The sequence below is a fragment of the Rhinolophus ferrumequinum genome, chromosome 17, assembly GCF_004115265.2.
Source record: "Rhinolophus ferrumequinum isolate MPI-CBG mRhiFer1 chromosome 17, mRhiFer1_v1.p, whole genome shotgun sequence".
In the NCBI taxonomy this organism is placed as follows: Eukaryota; Metazoa; Chordata; class Mammalia; order Chiroptera; family Rhinolophidae; genus Rhinolophus; species Rhinolophus ferrumequinum.
In genome coordinates this window covers 1044981-1062903 of record NC_046300.1, presented here as the reverse complement: position 1 = coordinate 1062903, position 17923 = coordinate 1044981, and positions in this window count along the sequence as shown.

Genomic DNA, 17923 nt, shown 5'->3' with positions numbered 1-17923 from the left:
ATATGTAACACCCATGTGGCCTTGTGACATGCTTTCGAATTCCCTTCACACTGGTCTCTTCTTTTAGGCTGTCAATCTCAAGGAAGCAACTGGAAAGAATTACGGCGCGACACTTCTTGCCCAAGAACCTGCATATTTCTGCTTGATGTCCAAAAAGAGTTATCATGTGCAGAACTATTGCAAAATGACCAGGTCTTAATTTTGTCCTGGAAATAAGAAGACAGGATCGTCTTCCCAAGTTAAGGAGAAGCTTGAGAAAAACCATTCAAAACTATTGTTTAAAAGGTGGGTCAAAAACCTAAAGGAAACCATCATGATTTTAGAAAGCCTCAGTCATTAGGCACCGCAGAGTCTTCATGTTCAAGTTCTAGGAGGGACCATTCATTCGACCACGGAGGAAACCAGGGTGGATCAGAGAGGTAAGGCCTTTATTAAAATCACACAGCCAGGCTCTCTTCTGTCACTAGCGGTATCGTTCCACACGCAGACGCCGTTAGTTGGCTGGTGGTGCTTTCTTTTTCTAACAAATTGAATTATTTGATAAGATTTAGATACATATTGACAAAAATCTAGAAAAAATGAAACCATCTGGCAACTACGGGGCCCACTGAATTCAGTAGTGGCTACCAACTTTAGAGGACACACGCCCCCTTGCGTGCAGGGCTGTCTCTGCCGGCCCTTTGGATTCAGCTGTGTCACAGGCCCAGCCACTGCAGATGTGTGAGTCTGTGACCTACGTACCACTCCAGTGTCTTCCCTGCCAAATCCCATTAAAGTGGACATAAACTTTAGAAAAGTAGGTTTCCTCTAACATGATTTGAAGCTTTCTCAGGATAACAGACCATCAACTCATTTCCCAACTGCTTTCCAGGTGCCAGGAGTCTGGTTAAGTGTCCTAGTTCTGAAGTGTTCCCAGGTTGGAACCATTACCGTCTGCTCTGCGTTCCTTTAACAAAACACTTCTTCCATGGGTGAAATCTCAGCTCGTCTTACAGATAAAGTACTTTTTATGCGATACTAAATGATGTTCAAAATCCCGCTTATCCCAAAGCAGTAATGGAGCTTTCCGGCCCTCGCCCTGTGGACGTTTAATCTCTCTGCTCTGATTCCTAGTTGTCTTTTCCTTTTTCTGTTCATTTGATTGTAAGTAAGATTCTAGCATTCTTTGTCATTACAAATACTAAGGAACTAGTTGTTTCTCACTGCCCCTTGTACCCAGCTGAGCTGACTTTCTCATCAGGAGTGAGCAGGAGAAGCAAAGTGAACCACAGGACGTAACGTCTCCTTGTTCACACTGCAATTGTGCCTTTATGGCTCTTTCCTCCTGAGAGTCTGTGAGGACTGGCCTACCAGATGTCATTCATATTATTCTGTTTTCCCCCACAATATCAGCAAAGAATCTTAATCCCTTGCAGCTAGGACTGATTTCATGACATAATTCTGGCCAATGATTTACAACAGAAATTCTGGATGAGGTTTCTAAGAGAAAGATCTCACAACTGCCATAAAGTCCAAAATGAAAAAAATTGATCTTACTGTGTTTCCCCGAAAATAAGACCTAACGGGAAAATAAGCCCAAGCATGATTTTTTAGGATGACATCCCCTGAACATACGCCCTAATGCATCTTTTGGAGCAAAAATTAATATAAGACCCGGTCTTATTTTCAGGGAAACATGGTAGCTATATTCCCAACAGATATGTATATGCATAATTACAAAGAAAAAAAAAGCCAAAACACAAAATATTTATGCACGATGCATAGTAGTCTAATACAGGCAACAAACCAAATGTCTGCCATCAGTGAAATGGATAAATTATGAATAATCTTAAAATAGAATGCTATACTACAATGAGAATGAACAAGCTACAATTATACCCAACAAAACGGATGAATATCAAAACTAATATTTAGTAAAAGTAGTCAGGCACAAAAGAGTCCTAATCATCTAATTCCATTCACATAAAGCTCAAGACGAGGAAAATCTGCCCTATGGAGTTAGAAGTCAAGACAGTGGTTATCATTGTCTGGAACGGTATGGCGGACCTTCTCAGAGGCTGGGTTTGCTTTAATTCTTCCTAAGGGTGTTCGTTACACAGGTGTGTTCAATCTATGGCCACTCAACTATCCGTGCACTTACAATTGGAATGTATGTTACTTCAAGTTTACCCGAAGAAAGAGGAAGAAGAGGAGAGAACAATGGGAGAGTGACAGGGAGACGGAACTTGGCTGGCAGAGTCCCTTTTCTCTTCAGCTCCCACCCCCCTACTTCCAGTGGAAACACACGTGGAGTTAAGAGTGTGCACAGTCAAGTCGAGACCATGAGGATGAATGCTGGAACCTGGAGACACCAATGTGCAGGGACGGAAAGTGCGGGGTCTCGGATCTCTCCTGACATCATCCAGCAACGAGGCCAACTCTGGACGCTTATCCCCGGGCCCCTTGTTACCTGAGACACATTAACGCTTCCAGACACACACTTGTCAGATTTCTCTCTTGGTCTGTATCAGATGCAATTCCTGATTAATACACAATTTTATTCTCAAACCACTAAACCCTGCCACCTGGGGTTGTCGAGGAGGAACCTAACGGTGGGAAACGTTTAACTCACGTTTAAAACAAACAGCTGGTTCTGCCTGAGCAGCTCCTAGCAGCTGAGGGACAGCAGGCCCAAGTGGAAGAGGGGACTAGGGGCTGGGACACAATGTCACCAGGACCGCCAACCCCATCTGGAGGGGGGGCAGAACCCCAAGCTTCTCCCTGAGGAGCAAAGGCTTTGAACCCCACACGGCCCCCCGACTTTTTAGGACGCGCACGTCAGAGACGAGCCCCCCAAACAGGAAGCTTTGAGAACCCCAGGGCCCTCAGCGCTGGGACACTGAGGAACGGCTCCTTCGAAGCCGAAGCCGAGCTGGGACTCACCGCGCGCTTGTGTCCTTGCGTCCCCGGTGCAGCAGTCTCTGGGCCGGTAGGGAGCTCTCAGGACTGGCCCGCTTCCTCTGCTTCCAGCGGCAGCGCTGTGCCCCCGGGGCCCACGCAGACAGAGTGCTCGGCTGACTGCCACCGCCACCCCAGCGGGCGCTGCGCTGCACCAGGCGACAGGAACCCCCGCCCGCCTCAGGCGTGGACCAGGCCTAGTGCCCCACCTGAGCTTCACCTGCGGATCTTTGCTCATCCGGGCCCCGCCCACCCGGGCCCCGCCCCGTCAAGGCCCCGCCCCGTCAAGGCCCGTCCCTCCAGGCCCCGCCCCGTCGAGGCCCGTCCCTCCAGGCCCCGCCCCGTCGAGGCCCCGCCCATCCACGCTGCCATCTCTGAGCTCGGCCTCTGCCTGGCCCAGTTCCGATGTCTCCCACACAGGAGCTCACACCCTCGTTTAGCCCCCGAGTTTCAGCTGCTGCCCAGGGGCCCTCCAGGCCGGCTGGCCCGCTGGCCACAGGGGCTTACACCCTTGGCCCCACAGGACTGTAGGTGTCTGTCCACTCAGAGCTGCCGCCTGAGGGCTGGCGTCCAATCAGCCCGAACCTAGGTGCTGCCTAGGTCCCCTACCTTTGGGACCCTCAGGTTTGGGCTCACCTCAAACACTGGGAGCCACTGACATTAGAACAGGTGCCTGGACAATCACAGACGTTTGACAGACAACCAAGAGCTGGGGCAGGGTTGAAAGACAAGGTTCATTTCCCATCACAAGGACGCTCCTTCGGGATGGGACAAGTGGCTGTTTCTTCTACTGCGTAGACGCCGACACAGAGAGTCAAGCAAAATAAAGGATTGTGTTCCAAACAAAAGAACAAAATACAACCTCGGGGAAAAACTTAATGAAAGGTAGATTTTAAAAAATTATTCTTCATGCGTTAATAGTTGCAAAACTATCTGACACGTGGTAAAAACACTGTGCTCATGTTTGCAGAAAGGTTTTGCATTCTCCTCACGTCTGACGTGCTCCCTGAGTCCCCACTCCAGCAGCATTGGTTATAACAGGCATTCCACTGGAGTCTGTGACGTCTTTGAATGGCAGAACCTGCTTTAAATCTCACCACTCAGAACACTTTTGCAAAGAGCAGGTGTATTACACACACACTTGCTAAATGTTGTCTGAATGCATTCGGAGCTGATATTAAAGCCATGGTATATTTGTGGTGGGTAGTGGATGTATGCCTTTTTTGGCTACCATTTGGTAACCCCCCACCCCTTTTCTTTTGCAGGAGGCCACGAAGTTTTTCTGTAAAAGGCCAGGTGGTAAGTATTTACAGCTGTGCAGGCCACAGGGGCTCAGTCACAACTACCAATGTTGCCATTAGAGCAGAAAAGCAGCCCTACACAATACAACACAGATAGGAGTAGCTGTGTTAAAAAAAAAAAAAAAAAATTATCCACAGAAACAGGCAGTGATCAGAATCTAGTCACCGGCCACAGTTTGCCAAGCCTGCGTTTGACCTCGTGGTAACATTCCAAGTGCCCCTCCTACAAACGCAGCCGAATGGCCTGGAAACGCCTGCTCCATCCTCTGTGATGAAATGAAGGGGTGGCGGAGACTGCATGCTGCCAAAGCACACTCTGCACTTTGAATCTGGAGCAAGTAGCGCAGGGAAGGACAGAGAGGAGGAGGCTTCCGGGTACAGTGGGGACGTGCCGGCCAGGCTGCCCTGCCCTCACACCACTGTGATACACTGGGCTTCTCACACTGCTGGAGCTCCGACTTTTTAAATGACTGCCGAATTTAAACAACAGATTCGATATAAAATCTAAACCTTCAGATTCTCTTGGAAAGTGGGGAAAGTCATAGTGCCGACCCGCTCAGACTGAGCGTGAGTCTGCCATTCCCCCCGCCCAGCCCAGTGCCATCCCTACCGTGAGGCTTCTTAGCAACAGGAATCTGCTGAGTCTCAGCTGACCTTCTTCACTCGGGTATGTCCCCTGCCTAGTACATTTTCAAACCTGGAAGTTCAGCTGCCGAAGAGGTCATCACAATACACGTTTAGTTTTGGGGGGTCACATATCTAAAACATTCTCATCCGGATATGAGTCAACAGGTGGTCTTAACCCACATTAAACACTAATCCAGATGTGAAGCTCGATCTTCGCTACATCTCTGAGCATGACGAATATCTCATTCCACACACCGAATAGGGGGGAAATTGCTTTTCTTTTAACCATAAAGAAAAATGGTCTTTGTTCTTGGTTCGGGAAGAAATAACTTCTTCCCTCTCCCCCACCCCCATTCTCAGAGATAACAGGGCACAATCACATTCTCTAGTTTTTCACTTGGGTCTGAGCTTTTGGACACAGGTTCAACTACCTCGCTTTCCTTCCTGTTGAAGTGTCAAAGCCCTGTTAGATTAGCTCCATGAGGACCCACTGCTCTGTGGTAAGTCCGATCCCTAATGACTACTTACGGCCATTGGTTTTCTGGTTACAACCATCAGTCTTCTCAGAAAACTTACCGAAATGGAACCACACTTTATTTGGAGCCCAAGTGCCATCATGTTGAAATCGAAGGAGCTGCAGGCGCCTTCTGGTCCCTCGAGCAGCTACTTAAGGCCCTGGGTTTGGAGATGGCAGCAGTGTCATTATGGCTTTTTCATTAAAGAGGGAAAAGGGACGATGTGGTTAGAGGTACCCTCAAAGCTGACTTTTATCTCACATGCCTCAAAGCTCTCCAGAGCCCCAATCAGAAATTCATCTCTGCCCAGCTAGGAGGCATTCGATGTTGTTCTCACCATGAAAAGATTTTTTTCTCATCCCCAGATGACATTTTTAAATTGAATTTTCACACTTTGCCCTCTGGAACTCCATTTGGGTGATTTAATATAGGCACACTTAGAATTAGTAGTCAGCATACCTTTCATTTGTGGTCCCTAAAAATCATAATTATCCGATGCATGATAGAAAATACATTTCCGCGACCAGCTATTAATAAGGGGAATGGTTGTCACAGATTACAGAATAATTTTATCTTAATTCTTGAAGTGCAAGTCTTTGTTTCAAATATTTAAGAAGAGAAAGAAGCAGAAATAACACTACTTAGAAAAATAGAAAAGTACTATTATTCCTTAAAAGAGATTATTGAGGAAGTCTTCCTAGTTGCATATACTCTGAAAAAATGTAAAACAAAACAGATTATTATGGAAGGGAGGAGAAATGTATAGTTCAACGTGGTACTCTGAGATACTAACCAGTTCTTTATATTCAAATTTTATATTCAAAATGTAAAAAAATAATGTAAAGTTATTTTTAGAATTCTAGATGTATTAGCAATTTAGAAATCTGATTCTAAATATCATATTTTCCAATATTCTTTTAAACCTGTAATTATTTTGTGTTTCCAAACTTGATGTTTGGGCAAAAATGCAGTGCCCACGCCACTGCTACTGATTCCTGTCCTTTTCACTTTTTCAAAATAGTCCATGAATATCTAATTCTTAAACTCTTGTTTTTCCCTATCCATAGAAAATCTGTCATGCAAATCTATTCCGAGGGGTAAATGTTGAACTCTAATGATTCAGGCAAAATTCAGCGGGCATCAACCCAAAGCATGACACAGGAGTAGATTTTTATTAAGATGACTATGAGACTGCTACATATCTCTTAACCAATACTATTTCTTGATTCATGGAATTTTCCAGAATTTGTTGCATGCAGATCTTTGTTAGCAACTGAACAGATAGACCACTGTGCAGGGGGAAAAAACGCTGCCTTGGAATTGCTCCCCAGAGTAAACATTTACAAATCTGCCAGCCCAGCATTGATTTTTATAGAGTGAATGCAAACAAGAAATCCAAACCTGTCTTCTTCCTCCACAGAAAAATACTTTCGATAGAGACTCTCAGCAGAGCAACTGGCCGGTTTATCCAAGTAAAATGAGGTGTATGCAGTGCTTTACTGCATTATATGGTAATCCCTCCACAAAAATAAAAAGACCTGCAATAGAAGAAATCACAGGTTTTGAAAGTTTTCGTTAATTATATGCCTGATGCCATTTTTATGTACACCACATTATAAAACAGTCTATATATATTACAGAAAATATATACTTGAAACTTATGAGTAAATAGTTCTACAAATTTCATTTTACAGCAGTAATAAATGCCTCCACAATTTATAAGGCATATGAAGTAAACCCCAAAGAAGTCACTTAAAATCCTCTCTGCAGACCTATATTTTTAAAAGACTGCGGTTACCAATTAATATTCTTATCTTAATTTGATTTTCGCTCTAGGAAATTGAATGAGAGAGTAGATGGTCTTATGAGCTTTTTCTTTTTGGCCAGAACCACCAACATATACAACAGCACACTCAAACATCAACTTCCAGTACCATCTGTAAGGAAACAGCTTAGGGAGAACTAGAGTTTTAATTTCCCAGTGCCACTATCCAGCTGCAACACCCCCAGCCTTTGTAAAACTCCTCAGCTTGCTTGCTTCCGGCCACTGGTGGAGCCTCCATTCTAGGAGGTGGGGTTAGTGTCATAACACTGAAAAGCTGCTTTATGGTGCGTTCCTCGCTTGAAGCAAGATGGAGACTCAGCAAAGTTCCGTGTACGTGTGCCAAGGGGTAGAACAGACGGGCGTGCCCACACACTGCATTGTCACAGGCTATGCAGAGTTGCCCTGAGAATCCATCAACCAAACAACGTGTGGGCGTTCACTTTCTCATTTCATCCTAAAGGGTATTTAACAGAGGGTGGCTTCTTTTTCCCTCTTGTGCCTAGCATCCAATCTGTTGCCATGTCTGGTAGATTTTGCCTCTAAAATAGACTTCTCCCAACTTGCACTACTGCAATATTAGAAATCCTGAAATCATTCCCTCGATCAGTTTGCTAGGGCTGCCATAACAAAGCACCGCAGACGAGAGGCTTAAACTACAAAAATTGCTTTTCTCCCTGTTCTTGAGGCTGGAAGTCCACGATCAAGGTGCCAGCAGGATTGGCTTCTTGCCCGCCCTCTCGCTGTGGCCTCACATGGACTTTCCGCTGTGCATGTGTGTCCCTGTGTACCTTCTGAGAGTCCCAGTGTTGTCTTATAAAGACACCAGTCACCTTGACCACCTCATTTTAACTTAATCCCCTTTGTAAAGGCCCATCTCCAAATGCAGTCCATTCTGTTGAATTTGGGGTTAAGGTTTCAACATACGAATTTTGAGGCAACAATTCTGCTGTAGCACTCCCCAGTTTTTCACAAGTCAAACCCCTTTTCCAAACAAAATTTTCTCCTCTGTCAAGTATGCTTCTGACCACATCATTCTTTTACTGAATGTTGTTCCGTGGATTCCACCGTTTCTGCAGAGAACTTGGATGGACAGCCTGGCATGCATGGACTTCCGTTTCCCAGCCTACCTTTCCAACTGCAGCAGCATCTTTACATTTGATCTGCCAGACAGCTGAAAGAGTCAGTCTTTCCTCTCCCCTGGCAGAGCCATCTTGCCTTCACGGCTCCAGTGCCAACGCTCAAACGAAATGCCCCCTAATCCTTCTTGCAGGGACATCCATTGACTCTTGAACAACAAATGGACCCAGTCACTTAGTCACAGTTTCCTGTACCTGTGACTCCACACGAAATCCAAGAGGCTTTGTGGAGCTTCCCGGTCCAGCTCTTACTCCATGCAGTTAGTGTGGGCTGACCCTACACCTTGTGACCTCAGGTGAGGGCACACTGCCCAGGACTGGCCATGACTGTATCCCAACGCCCGGCCGATAGCTATTGCTAAAGAACACTTGTGTCTACAGCACTGTGCCTGGGCTTTCTGCTGGGGCCCGAGGGAAGGAGAGTCTTTTTGTTGGGGGTGTTAAATTAGTAAAAAGAAAGCTGGGCTGTTGGCACTCTGTCTGGCCAGCCAGATAAATAAAAGTAATTCAAGCCCTGGAAATAGATTGGTTGAACTGGAGAACATCAGTGATACCGAGCAGTTGTAACTGCTGCCACAGGGACTGTAGAGTTTAGAAAGGTGTGACAATAAGACATGACTTGTGTCCAGCAACCTTATCAGAAGAGAGACAAGGAAGGCATATCATTAAACTGTTGAGGAAAAATAACGATTGGAAATGTTATACCGGCCACAGCAGAAATAGGGACAAAAATTAAAACTTGTCATATGCACAATGTACCACCCACAGCCCTAAAAAGATAGAACTACTACAGGATGTGCTTAATCCAGAGGAAATGAGTCCCAAGTGAAAAGGAAGAATGAAAGATAAAATAGTAAAAAAAAAAAACTCAAGAAAGTATGTTCATAAATCTAATTCATGTGGAACTAAAACTGTATATATACAGAGGATGCCAAAAAATGCATACATATTTTAAGAAAGAAAAACGGTATTAAAATTGTAATACTCAATATATACCGATAACAAAAGATGAATCCAAGTCACGTTTGACTTCTGCAATCACAAGAGGTGCTCAAAGTGGTTCCCATCAGTGTCCAGACACTTATGATGATGGCAAACTACTGCTTGAGCAACGTTGGCCAAAGTGTCCACTTGCACACATTTTTTTGGCACCCCCAGTATATAAGTAAATAACAGGGATGTGGTGATAGGACGGTCACTTTGAATTAATGCATCTAAGGTGTTATTTTCTACACAAACATGAGTCAATAATTATGTTTCTGAACATGAATTATTTATTATGTATAGTAAAATTTTCATATATTGCTGATGTGAGTGTTAACTAATACAACCTCCTGGGAAAACGCAGTATCTACTCATGCTGAACATATGCACATGCTATGATGTAGCAATTTCTAATTATATATGAAACAAACGCACACAGCTTTTATCAACTGACTGCACAATGTTCATAGCAGCATATTAATATGCAAAAACTAGACGTGAGCCTGCTAACTATCCACAGGCACATGGATAAGTGTGGAGTATTTATGCAATGAAATACTTCACATTCAAAGAGAATGAATAATGTAGTAATAAATACAATAGAATGGATGCATCTCACAGACATTATGTGAAGCCAGACCCTAAAGAGCACATACTGAAAAGATTCTCTTTCTATGAAGTTTAAGGATAAAACTAACCTACGGAGTTAGAAATCCAGACAGTACTATCCTTGGGGGACAGGCAGGAGCTGGAAGGCACACAAAGCAGCTTCTGGAGTCCCAGCGATGTCCTCCCTTCACTTGGGTGCTGCTTACACAGACCCAGTCACTTCCTGAAATTCAACCAGCTGGTTCCCTTGTCCCATATGTATAAGACAATGTGCTTGACATTCAAATAACAACAAAAATGTAGAAATCATTATTTAAAATATAATAATATCTGAACTTTCCAAGCCTGGAGGGGGAAAGGAAGTTGAGAAAACTTTATCAATTCAAGAGAAGCAGGTAAACAAGCTAAGCAAATAAAATATTATGCAAATTGATTCATTTGCCCAGCAAATATTTACAAAGCACCTACCAGGTACCTGAAACTCTTCTGAACACTGAGGATACACGTCCAGGAAAAGGAACAGAAAGTGCGAGAAGGAGGGAGACTATGATGTGGCAGCCATGGCAAAACCCACTAAGAAGGCGACATGAAAAGTCTTGAACAGGTGAACTTTTGAATCGAAAAGAAGCAAGTAGCAGGTAGAGAAAATAAGTGAAAAAGTTCTGAATTGGTAAAGAGTGAGCCACACAAACTTAAGGGACAGAGGAAGGCTCATGCAGCTGAGCAGTGAGGATGGGGAGACTGAGCCCAGCGAAGATAAAGGACAGATCAGAAGGTGCAGGGCTTGAAAGGAGCTGCTTAGAGATGCGAGCGGGAGCAAGAAGAATGAGTGAGTCTAAGATTTTTAGCCTAAGGAAACGGAAAACAGAGTTACCATTGGCTGAGATGAGAAATACCACGGAAGGAGAAAATATGACAGCAATGACAATAAATATAAATGGATTAAACTCACTTGTTAAAAGAGGTAATGGATTTAATCATTTGACCCATAGTGATATGATAGTCTTTCTTATATGAATGTGTATCTATTTCTGAGATAATTTATGTAAATATATCTCTTTCTTGCAATTTTCTAAGATGGTCTCTTGAGGCAAAGATATATTTTATGACACTTTAATATATGCCAAAAATGTGGTGTATCCAATTAGGCAACAAGAATAGTCTAAGGAAAATTTAGGGGGCAAATTTATCTTTCTACTAATTTTGATATGATTTTTATAAGCTTATAAATAACAATTAAGAAATAAGAAATTCCAAGTTAGCAAGCCCTCAATAAATATTTCATAATGGTAATGTCATTATTATTGTTTGTAGGTATAGCAGCTCATGTCTTCTTATATGCACTAAAATGGCAAGTTTTTGCTATTGTTATTGTACTAAACCTAGTATTAAATTTGAAGTAATCATGTCTGACTGCTTTTTATACCAAGTGTAGACACAACCACTTTATATCTTAGGTGAATAATATAGAAAAAGAGTTTTGGAAACAATGGAATTAAAATACTTGATTTATTTATGTTTTCTTTTTTGGGGGCCCTAGAGAAGGTATTTTTGTTAATTATATTTCTCAGTTCATGGTACAGTATCAAGTTGAAAGACCCTTTCTTTTATTCTCCCTTCCCCACTTACATTTCCTCCCTCTCTCCATTTTATTTGTAACATGTGTCCCATAGTCACTAGTGTTCTTATGGAGCCTGTATGATTGTTGTTTTTCTTCTCTGCGTATGTTTTTCCCTTACATCCATGGGATTGTGCCACAGATTTTATTCTGTTTTGTACTTCCTCGCTCTTCACTCTTTCTAAGATATTTCAAGTTACCATGAGCATGTACTCCTTGGGCGTCCATTGCTGCATAGGGTTACCGCTGACGCAGTCCATGCACCTGTGGTGTACACTCTCCTTACGGCACCACCACACCCTGGGAACTTCCAAATGCCTGCATCATGTGACATAATCCTCGTCCATCAGATGCAACAGAAGCATCTGATACGGCTGCTGGAAAGAAATTAAGTCCTTGAAACATAACACACTTTGGCTTGTTAACCTCATTTTCTTTTCCTGTTTGTTTGTAAGCTTGTTTGTGTTTATTTTCCTTTTGACCATGCATCCTTCTCTCTTTTCCTGCTTGGGACATCAATGTCATAGCGACAGATCCTGTAGCATCAAAGGAGCAGGCAAACAAGCTCTATGCTGTAAGGAGAGCCGAGCAGAAAACTAGGAAGGATGAGTCCCGCTGCCTTTGCACGTGCATGTATGGGCGTTTGTGCAGAAGTTTGCACATGTACACACAAACAAACTACCTGTGGACCAGAGCAAGAGGCAAGGGTCCCACCACACCCCAAACGTGAACTTCCATGGCTGCTTATCTAGAAACTGTCAGACAGACATGACGAGGGGCACTGGATTAATGCAGCTCGGATAATTGCAGTTAATGGACAGAAAACTTAAAAGTGAGATGTTCAAGGGTCAGCTCCTTTAAATCATGGCTTGATTCAAGGCCTTACATGATGTCATCAGGATGCCGTCTTTCCTTCTCACTTTATCGGTATGTTTTGCATTGTCCTTTGTCACACAGCCCTTCAAGGGATCAAAGATGGTACATAGCATCTTCACATATACATCCAGTAAATCAAAAATCCAAGGAAGACAGAAGATGCCTCCTTTATTCCCCAAAGTTGCAGGTAAATGTTTGTAACCAAGCTACACACGTCTCAGTGGGGTCATGTTCACATGTCTGAACAAACAAGGTAATCTGACTGGCCAGGCGGTTCTTGCACCCACCACTGGAGCCACCTACCCAAGCAAGATGTGCTGAGATTCTAGGAGATTTTCCACACAGAAAAGTCAGGTGTCATTATCACAGACAGGGTTTGAGGGGTGGAGGGGGCTGACACTGGGCAGAGTAAAACAAGATGTCCCCCACATCACACCTGCATCCTTCTGTCATACGCCAACATAAATAGTCACATGGGACAGCCACAGACAATTCAGTCCTGTGAGTTGCCACGCAGAACCTCTTCTTACAGTTCTTGAATTCTAGGTCTACTTTACCACTTGTAAATATGAGTTTCCAAACTTTTGAGAATAATCATTGGCAGATGCATCAGAAATTCCAGATCATAATCTTCAAGGGCATTGCTCTGACTTTTCTTTACTTAATGTGTTTTTCAATGTGGTGATCTCACAGATTTCCAAGATGACTCAGGTCAGAGGTCAGTATGAGAATCTAAAATGTTAAAAGAACATATGTATTTGTGCATGTGTGTGTATCCAATATAATAACTTATATGCAAATGGTACGTGTGTATTTGTGTGCATAAAATCTGACTGTAAATATCCATTATATATATCCACCACTCAAGTGCTGGCACAGAGCACAGAGCCTGAAAAATGGTAGAAACTGAATAAATATTTGATGAGTAAATGAACAAATGAATGAAAGGAACTGAGGCTGAATGCCTTTGAGTGATCTCTCCAAGTTGTGTTGGTGACATAAGCACACAGGAAAACAACATGTGAAGTTTACTGTGCCAGCTCAGACAGTTATGTATTCCTAACTCAAACCCTGATTCAACTGACAAGATGTTATAAATAAATCAACTTAAAGATTTTCTCTTTTTTTGCACGTAGAGAACACGGTGGTAAACAAAAACATTTATCAACTACAGAGTCATAAATATCCAGGTAGCTATTTTTTGCAGTAATGACTCAATCCTACCTTATTATTATAATGCTTGAATAACTTCAGTGGAGCAAAGAATTCATAAAAAGGCAGGCAATGAAGAGCAAAACAAGGTATTACAGATTCAGACGAGTAGGGCATCTTCTAATTACATGCCTACCAGGCCCGTGAGAGCCAGGAACACGCAGGAAGCAAGCCATCCTCTGCCACAGCCCCCAGAGCACGAGCACGGTGACTGCCAGTTCCTTGCAAGAGTCACAGTGGCTCCCTCCTAAGGTGCAGGAAGCCATGGGTGCACGCACAGCCCCTCGGGGCAGGATGAGCCTGAGGCCGGCAGGCAGGCAGGATGTGCGATGGCCATGTTTTGGTTCCCTCTATGTATCGGGTTATGAAGGGGTTTACAGGAATCCAAGAAGCATTTAAAATTTTAACTTGGGTTTCCTGGTCACCTCGAAGGTGTGTTTATCAAGCCAAGAGGGCACCACACTGCATCTGACATTTTGTTAGCTTCATTTTCTAACTTCGAAGGATTTAGGACTCAGTATGTGACATCAGGGACCCTGGCCTAGTGCCCCTTCCAACGAGGCACGCGCCTAGCGACAGGCAGGGGCTATGTCCCCAGATGCAGGGGTCAGCCTGACATGCCTGGAGGCTGTTATCATCAATAACAGACTCACTATAACCCATGCCAGAAAATCCTCCTAGCATCCTACCTGATCATTGGAGACCTGGAGATTCTAGAGACGAACGAAGGAGGAGGTCTTCAGAGTCCAAAAGTCTACAGGTCCGGTGACAATACAGACCATAATAATCACATGTACCAGCGACCACATTTCACGCTTCACATGAATTACATTTGATAATCCTCACAGCATCGCTGAAGTGAGGGCAATTCACTTCATTACATACATGAGGAAGCTGAGGCTGGACGGCTTGTCCCAGGTCACAGAGCTGGGAGGAGATGGAATACAATACAGTGTCACCCTAAGGCCAACACTTGTAACCACGGTTCTTCATGGCGGTAGGTCTGTGGATGTCACACAACCCCAGTGTGGATGACACGGAAAGTTTCCTTTGAAAAGTCTCCAGCAGCCAAAGGAGACATTTGCATCAGGGTTGACACCCAAAACCTATTCCAACTCTAGGAGTTTATCATCTTAGCCTATGAACCTCTACTGGATGTTCACATATTCTAGAAATGTTATTTCTAAGATAGTATTAGTTCCTGACATCAAATCCAAGAAAAGGGGGGAAAGTCAGTGAGACAAGGCCTTAGAATATCAGAAGAAAGATATGAACCAAAATTGGATTTATAGATATTAGAGAGAAAACTGTCTACAAGAAAAACATAAGGGCACCCCATAGAAACGATGACTCCACAGCTTTCTGTGACATCATAATGTAATACCAGGGAGGTATGCAGGCTCTCAGGTAATAGTAAAGGATTCATGAATAATCAAATCATCTCATTTTAGCTGATCACATGTTCTATTTAAATGCTTCTACGGCCTTCCAAATGGTGAGAATGGCAAGGATGGGATCAAGTGAAAAGCAACTGCTTGAGTTACTTAAGATTTAAGTAACTCCTATTCTGTGAGAACTGAAACCAGGGACGAGTGAGTCCAGGAAGGAAGACTTTTCTAAAGACATGAAACATCACTCAGAAATGGTTACGTTCTCGTCAACACTGCATGTAACAAGTCAGCTTTTAAGAGCGTTAGAAGAGGGTAAACGGGGTCTAATATATGGTGATGGAAAGAGAACTGACTCTGGGTGGTGAACACACAATGTAAGATATAGATAATGTATTACAGAATTGTACACCTCAAATCTGTGTAACTTTACTAACAATTGTCACCTCAATAGACTGTAATTTAAAAAAAAAGAGCGTTAGTGCACTCTTTATCTCAGTTTTTCACAGAAAATAATATATTTAGGGGCTCAAATACTAGAACTATCTAAATATCCTAGTTTCTCCACCTTGGAAGTACATGTCCACCAATCTTCCACAAAAAAAAAAGTTCATGTTAATTCGCCTTTGAACAAATGATACAGCCCTACAAAAGAACACCAAGGCTTTCCTTTCCTAGCTTTGCTTTTCAGGGAGAAAAATACTGTGTCACATCAGCCCATATGATTACTTCCATGAAATTCTCTTCCCGGCGGAAAATGCAAAGGGAATGCTAAGTTTCCTTCCGAGCTGGGATCCTCACCACAGAAGATAAACCTCTAATACACTGTAAAATCACAAACTGCCTAATGTCATCAGTTTCTTTTCCGGATAGCATTGTTTTTCACCTATTTATTTCTTCTGTCTTTCATCCATGGAGTTTTATATTATTTTCCAATTGTATACAATGAGCCAGTCACACTTCATAATAAACCATCTTTGCCCGTGACAAACCCATAAACCAAAAAAGCCAGACCCCAGCTGTAAGCTGGCATCACCTGTTCTCATGGGTACAATTCTTGAGTGAGTGAGTCCCCACCACGAGTACATGGGTCTTAGTTCTAACCCAGGTGTATTGAACTTGGGATCTTTTGTCCACTTAATTTCACGTTCCATTATTTTTGGACAGAGAACCTCACGAGCTTATAACATTTTATAAACTCTTTTGAGTTTGCCAGACTGTCCTCTGAAAATCTTTTTCTCCCCAAATCCAAAAGTAAATGTTGAAACCCTCATTTGCCCTCAATAACTCCCCAGTGTGTTTGTCAAAAGGCCTTCTCTTGACGTCTTCAACAGCACACCCTTCCAATTACCAAATGGACATACGCCATGACGTCCCTAGACACACACGTGCACGTTGGAGCCAGTGAACATGTCTTCTGTTTCCTGAGGAAACACAGCACACCTGTAATTCAGTTCACACAAAGGGCTTTTTTCATCTAAAGCCAAACAAAATACAAGACAATAAATTTAGAGTCTCCTGCGTAAATTCCAAAAAATTATCCCGTGAAAGGTGACGATGAGGTTTTAGTCCTCTAGAGAAAGAAACCAATCTCCAAAGTAATGTCCTAGGAAATAGCTTTTCACTGAGATTTTCTTCTTTATTCTTATAAAGGAAAAATAATACAATAGAGGAGGCGTCGGAGCAAATCAAATGGTAAGAAGTTTCCGTGTCAGGCGCACGGTTCTTTTTCCATTTAGAAAAGAAAAGTTTATCTTACGCTGTAAATACTGCAGAATATTAAGAAAGGCTTTGTTCACCCTCGTTTTTCTCCCTGAAATAGTTCAGTGCCTTTTGTAAGCTTAGTTATTTCTTAAATAATCAAAACAACCATGACCATGCCTAAGATGATTTTTAGTGAGCATGATACGGTAAAAAAAATCCTTAAATGATCTCGAAATAACTGAATTTTTATGTTTAAGAAAAATTCAAACTCCCAATTTCCTCTAATAGTAATTTGCATTGAGATGTCAATCAATTCATCTCACCAGGAAATGCAAAAACCTGTCAAGGACAGCGTGTCTGTTGTTGGTGGACAGGTAACCTGATACAGATTTTGCTGCAAATGTAGCTACATTTTAATCTTTTCTAGAATCGTGAGAGAAATAGAGACCAGCTTTCATTTCATTTTCACAAAATCTAGAGTATTTTCAGAAACGCCAATTCTTTTTGTAACCGCACTAGAAGAGAAGCCTGTTTTTAACAGTTTTAGGATTAAGAAATCTGGGATTTGGAGTCAGATAACCTGAGTTCAATACCAAGTTCTTGGCTGAGAGAGAACGAGCAAATTCTTTGCAATCCCAAGCCTCCTCCTGGGGGAGTGGTGGACAGGGCAGTGTGAGGCCTGAACGCCACCAGGTTCCACGCGTCCACAAAGTCCTCGGCAGCCGTCATTCCTGGCGGCCACCATCACGTGCTGCTGTCCCGGGGGGAGGCATCCTTTCTGTCAGACTCACAAAGACCCCACGGGATGGATCTCAGAGGACGTGTTTGGCCACACCAGATCGCCGACTGGGAGCTCAGAGGAAACACTGTGCCCCCCCATGGCCCGCCCGTGGTCCTCCGGCCTGCCCAGCAGCTATGGGCGACACACGAATGCGGCCTCGTGTTAGACAAAGAAATGCCCGTGAACGTGGTCACACAGCTCGGGCTCCCACCCCCAGGGCACCCCTGGGACGGCCCCGTCACCATGAAAGGAGGGCGGGAGCTATCAGCGCCTCCTTTGCACCTGCTCATAGACAAGAAAAGGAAACTACTGTACTGAGGCTCCTCCACTTTGCAAGGTCTCTGACAAACTCACAGATACCGGAGGGACTTGGAGGCCACCGCGAGCCCCTCTTACACGCAAACACTCCT